The sequence below is a fragment of the Rhinoraja longicauda genome, chromosome 37 (genome assembly GCF_053455715.1).
Source record: "Rhinoraja longicauda isolate Sanriku21f chromosome 37, sRhiLon1.1, whole genome shotgun sequence".
NCBI lineage: Eukaryota > Metazoa > Chordata > Chondrichthyes > Rajiformes > Arhynchobatidae > Rhinoraja > Rhinoraja longicauda.
Genome location: NC_135989.1, coordinates 8155334 through 8162128, shown reverse-complemented (window position 1 = coordinate 8162128; position 6795 = coordinate 8155334).

Here is a 6795-nt window from a genome sequence, read left to right as displayed (position 1 = left end):
CAGATAAAGGGTCCACCATTTAGTGCAAGGTACAGTCCGATAAAGTCCAATTAAAGATAGTTCAAAGGTCTCCAATGAGGTAGATGGGAGGACCGTACTCGAGCAGGTTCTCCCCGTGACCTGCGTGGGTTTTCTCCGAGATCTTCGGTTTCCTCCCACACTCCAAAGACGTACAGGTTTTGTAGGTTAATTGGCTGGGCAAATGTAAAAATTGTCCCTAGTGGGTGTAGGATAGTGCTAGTGTGTGGGGATCGCTGGGCGGCACGGACCCGGTGGGCCGAAGGGCCTGTTTCTGCACTGTATCTATAAAAAAAAAAGTCACAAAGTGCCAGAGTAACTCGGTGGGGCAAAACCCTTTCTCCCCCACACCCCGCCTTCATTTCCCCTCCCTGTGCCCTATCCCACACCTATTTCTCCCCCTCCCCCTCCTCCTACACCCACATTCCTTCCTCCGGCTTCACAATTTGCTACTCTTCAATCCTTTTGTCTCACATCTTCTGTTTTAATCTCTGACCTTTGTTCCACCCGCCCCCCCCCCCCCTCCCTCTACAACCAGCTTGAAGAAGGGTCCCGACCCGAAGCATCTCCAGAGATGCTGCCTGACCCGCTGCGTTACTCCAGCATCTACAGTTCCTTGTTTACACACCTTGCAACTTGATGTTTCAATATCTGACGGGCACCAACAATTCAGCATCGAGAGGTCTGGTCGTATCATCTGTTTCACAGCTCACTGTAGGGCGACACCGTGGCTCAGCGGTAGAGTTGCTGCCTCACAGCGCCGGAGACCCGGGTTCGATCCCGACTACGGGTGCTGTCTGCACGGAGTTTGCACGTTCTCCCCCGTGACCTGCGTGGGTTTTCTCCGAGACCTTCGCTTTCCTCCCACACTCCAAAGACGTGCAGGTTTGTAAGTGAATTGGCCTGGTATAAATGTAAATTGTCACTGGTGTGTGTAGGAGAGAGTCCGTGTACGGGGATCGCTGGGCGGTGCGGATTCGGTGGGCTGAAGGGCCTGATTCCGCGCTGTACCTCAAAACTAAACGCTGCATTTCTGAGAAATGCTTTGCTGACAATAGCTATCATTATGCTGTGATGTACAATGCCGTACCAAGTAGTTCTTAGGTCAGGGAAACCTAAGACAAGGAGAAGTTTGTGTGGACAAGCCCATATAAGGCCATGACCATCGGCCTTACTCTCTCTGGTGTACAGAGAAGGATCATAGCCAAGAAACCAGGACCTCTCTCCAGCAACACAGCATGGCTGGAGATAGCGGCGACTCAGATTTATGGATGGGATGCATGGATGGCAGACTCAATGGGCCTAATTTTGCTCCAATATCTTGTGATCATGGTTGGCATGGACATTATGGGCTGGATGGCCTGCTCAACAAAAAGAGACATTTCAGGTTTTTGTTTTTTTAGTTTAGTTTAGAGATACAGCGCGGAAGCAGGCCCTTCGGCCCACCGAGTCCGTGCCAACCAGCGATCCCCGCACACTAGCACTATCCTACACACACTAGGGACAATTTACAATTGTACCAAGCCAATTATGCGAACCTTTATGTCTTTGGAGTGTTGGAGGAAACCGAAGATCTCAAAGAAAACCCAGGCAGTCATACAATACAATACAATATATCTTTATTGTCATTGGACAGGGGTACAACGAGATTGGGAATGCGCCTCCCATACGATGCAATAAATTAATTAGCTAGTCAGTATTAATTTAAACAACCCAATGAAACCAATGAGAACAGTTTTAAAACAGTATAAAGTGCAAGTAGATCTGTGCCGGTTCACTGTGCGATGTGACCATCCGGCTCAGCAGGACCGGTTCATAGCAGCTATGGCCCTGGGGATGAAGCTGTTCCTGAGTCTGGAGGTGCGGGCGTAGAAGGCCTTGTATCGTCTGCCCGATGGTAGAAGTTCGAACAGACTGTTGCAGCGGTGTGAAGAGTCTTTGTGGAAGCTGGTGGCTTTTCTGAGGCATCGTGTGTTGTAGATGCCCTCCAAGGCTGGTAGCTGTGTTCCGATGGTCCTCTGAGCTCTGTGGGCTACCCGCTGAAGAGCTTTCCTCTCTGCCTCCGTGCAGCTGAGGTACCACACAGGGATGCCATGTGTTAGGATGCTCTCTATGGTGCAGCGGTAGAAGGTCGTCAGCAGCTGTTGGGGTAGACCAGACTTTTTCAGTGTTCTTAGGTAGAACAGTCGTTGCTGTGCCTTCTTGACCAGCGCAGCAGTGTTATTGGACCATGTTAGGTCCTCCGAAATGTGAGTGCCCAGAAACTTGAAACTGGACACTCTCTCCACACTGTCCCCGTTGATAAAGATCGGGGCGTATTCCCCGTTATGTGACCTACGGAAGTTGATGATCAGCTCCTTGGTCTTGGTGGTATTTAGGGACAGGTTGTTATCCGAGCACCAGTCCGCCAGGTTCTGCACCTCCACTCTGTATTTTGTTTCATCACCGTTGGTGATCAGCCCGATCACCGTTGTGTCATCTGCAAACATGACAATGGTGTTGGTGTCGAATGCAGGAACACAGTCGTGTGTGAATAGGGAGTAGAGCATGGGGCTCAGAACACAGCCCTGTGGTGTGCCGGTACTCAGGGTAATAGTGGAGGACAGGTGCGGGCCCATTCTCACTGCCTGCGGTCGCTCCAGCAGGAAGTCCAGGATCCAGTCGCATAACGACGAGCTGAGGCATAGCTGGTGGAGTTTGGTGATGAGCTTGGTGGGGCAAACTCCATACAGACAGCACCCGTGGTCGGGATCGAACCCGGGTCTGTGGCGATGCAAACGCTGTAAAGCAGCAACTCTACCGCTGCGCCACTGTGCTGCCTTAGGGTTGGGACCCTTCTTCAGACTGATAGTAAATGGTCACAGGGCAAACTCCACACAGACAATGGACAATAGACAATAGGTGCAGGAGGAGGCCATTCGGCCCTCCGAGCCAGCACCGCCATTCAATGTGATCATGGCTGATCATTCTCAATCAGTACCCCGTTCCTGCCTTCTCCCCGTACCCCCTGACTCCGCTATCCTTAAGAGCTCTATCTAGCTCTCTCTTGAATGCATTCAGAGAATTGGCCTCAACTGCCTTCTGAGGCAGAGAATTCCACAGATTCACAACTCTCTGACTGAAAAAGTTTTTCCTCATCTCAGTTCTAAATGGCCTACCCCTTATTCTTAAACTGTGGCCCCTTGTTCTGGACTCCCCCAACATTGGGAACATGTTTCCTGTCTCTAATGTGTCCAACCCCTTAATAATCTTATACGTTTCGTTTCGATAAGATCGAAATCGAAAGAAAGATAGACTATAGCCAAGGTCGGGATTGAACCTGGGTCTCTGGGGTTGGGAGTCAGCAGCTCTACCAGCTGCACCCCAATAATTTATTATGTCTTGAATGTCTTTTTAGTCGTCATGCATTAAGAACCGATGCAGCACCAAAGACTGACTAATGTTCCAGGGATCCCACACAAGCCTTAAGAAAGAAAGAACATGCCAAAAGACCAGGACCGGAGATTGTAGGAACAAGGAACTGCAGGTGCTGGTTTACACAAAAGGACACAAAGTGCTGGAGGATCTCAGAGGGTCCGGCTGAATATGGACACCATGGATAGGTGACGTTTCAAATTGAGTCAGGGGTTAGTCAGGGGTTATGGGTCGAAGGCAGGAGAATGGGGTTGAGAAGGAAAGTTAGACCAGCCATGATTGAATGGCGGAGCAGACTAGAACTTATCAATGCTCCGAGAACATAAATTTATCACCTATCCATGTTCTCTCAGGATGCAGCCTGACCCACTGAGTTACTCCAGCACTTTGCGTCTTTTTTTGTTGTTGCAAAACCAGCATGTGCAGTTCCTTGTTGTCTGTACTGGGTTAACTCCAACCCAGGTGACAGGCGTTGAGTGTGGATCTGGCCTGGGGGTTTGGGAAGATCAGAGGAGATGTGATCAGCAGCATCTGAGTCTGGGTTTGAAGCAAAGATAATAGAGCAGAGCAAGAGAGACCACTCGACCCTAAAAACCGTAGTACGTCAAGGCGCCATTTTAGTAGGCAGAAACTTGCAGAAACATTTTAAAAGAAAAATAACAAAAATCTGTGAATTGATAGACGAGATATCTTCTGCATTTTAATGGTATCATCACACATACTGTTCCCCAAAACACTGATTACACTGCGAGAGGCAAAGCGAACGGTGGGTTTTGCCTATTAAAATGGCAGACGTTACGCTCCTTTGCGTACTACACTTCAGTATAGGCGATTTCAACGGAGTGGTTCATCTTGCTCCTCTGGTATCTTTGGTTTGAGGTATGCAAATCCCTGTCACTGGGACAGCTGCTTGCTCTGATAATTATAGAAAGCTGGCAGCTTGGATTCCTGTCACCCACCTCACCACCATCTCCCCAGGGTGCCAGTCAGCACAGCACCCATCCTGTGCAGCTGCTTCCAGCCTTTGCCACGTGCAGGAGCATTGGCAGAGTCCGTCTACCAATATCACCTGCAGCTCGGGGTTGCCAACTATCTCACTCCCAAATACGGGACAAGGTGACTTCACAGCCTCGCGCCCCACGTGACCTCACCCAGCCAGCGGCCACCTGCTCCCGCTCCACCAATGGCAGCCGCCCGGGCCGGGAGGCGGGAGGAGGCTGGACCTAGACTGTCCAGAGCTAAAAGTTCAGAAACCTACAGTGTCGGGACCTAAACTATCGGGACCTACAGCGTCGGGACCTACAGCGTCGGGGCCTACAGTGTCCGGGCCTACAGTGTCCGTCTGGGCCTACAGTGTCGGGGCCTACAGTGTCGGGGCCTACAGTGTCGGGGCCTACAGTGTCGGGGCCTACAGTGTCGGGGCCTACAGTGTCGGGGCCTACAGTGTCCGGGCCTACAGTGTCGGGGCCTACAGTGTCGGGGCCTACAGTGTCGGGGCCTACAGTGTCGGGGCCTACAGTGTCGGGGCCTACAGTGTCGGGGCCTACAGTGTCCGGGCCTACAGTGTCGGGGCCTACAGTGTCGATGCCTACAGTGTCGGGGCCTACAGAGTCGGGGCCTACAGTGTCGGGACCTACAGTGTCCGGGCCTACAGCCCACCCCCGAGCCTAATACGTGACAAGGGCGGTCCCGTATGGGACAAACCAATTTAGCCCAAAATACGGGATGTCCCGGCTAATACGGGACAGTTGGCAACCCTTCCTGCAGCAGGTACTGGATACGCAGAGTTCGATCCTGACCTCGGGTGCCGTTGGTGTTGTCATAGAGTCATAGAGTGATACAGTGTGGAAACAGGCCCTTCGGCCCAACTTGCCTACTCCGGCCAACATGTCCCAGCTACACTAATCCCACCTGCCTGCTTTTGGTCCATGTCCCTCCAAACCTGTCCTATCCATGTTCCTGCCTAACTGTTTCTTAAACGTTGGAGTAGTCCCAGCCTCAACTACCTCCTCTGGCAGATCGTTCCATACATCCACCACCCTTCGTGTGGACTTTGAGCGTTCTCCCTGTGATTTTTACAGTGGAGATTGATGGGTTTTTGATTAGTACGGCTGTCAAAGGTTACGGGGAGATGGCAGGAGAATGGGGTCGGGAGGGAAAGATAGATCAACCATGATCAAATGGCGGAGCAGACTCGATGGGCTGAATGGCCGGATTACGCTTCTATCACATATGAATTTATGGTTTCCTCCGGATTCCTCCCACATTCCTAAGACGTGCAGGTTTGTGTGTTAATTGGCCTCTGTAGTTGATGTAGGGAGTGGATGAGAAAGTGGGGTAACATAGAACTAGTGAACTTGGGTGATTGATGGTCGGCGTGGTCTCGGTGGGCTGAAGGGCCTGTTTCCATGCTGTATCTTTCAATCAATGAAATAAAACTCGCACTTCTGCTGTGCTGCAGTGGATCATGACCTGAGATTGTGCACGGAGCTTGAACCCATGACATGAGAGGAAATTGTCACCAAGAGAACGCTTCCTTTATGAAGAAAGGAGGAACTGCAGATGCGGGTTTACCAAGGAAAGACACAAAGTGCTGGAGTAACTCTGGGTCGGGTGGCATCTCTGGAGCACCGTGATAGGTGGCTTTTATGGTGACCTTTCCACAGATCCTTCACTCTCATCAATTTAATGATGCAATGATACTTTATTCTCACCTTATTGAATGGTGGTGCTGGCTCGAAGGCCGAATGGCCTACTCCTGCAATGAAATTCTTTGTTTTGCAAACAGCCTGGTAAAATCATACATAGAAACATAGAAAACATAGAAAATATAGAAACATAGAAAAATAGGTGCAGGAGTAGGCCATTCGGCCCTTCGAGCCAGCACCACCATTCAATAAGATCATGACTGATCATCTAAAATCAGTACCCTGTTCCTGCTTTTTCCCCATATCCCTTGATTCCATTAGCACTAAGAGCTAACTCTCTCTTGAAAACATCCAGCGAATTGGCCTCCACTGCCTTCTGTGGCAGAGAATTCCACAGATTCACAACTCTCTGGGTGAAAAAGTTTTTCCTCATCTCAGTCCTAAATGGCCTCCTCCTTATTCTTATTCTTAAACTGTGACCCCTGGTTCTGGTCTCCCCCAATATCGGGAACAATTTTCCTGCATCCAGCCTGTCCAATCCTTTAAGAATTGTATATGTTTCTATAAGATCCCCTCTCATCCTTCTAAATTCATGTGAATATAAGCCCAGTCGACCCATTCTTTCATCATATGTCAGTCCTGCCATCTTGGGAATTAACCTGGTGAACCTACCCGCAATGGCAAGAATACACCGAGGCAGTGTAAGTCATAAAAG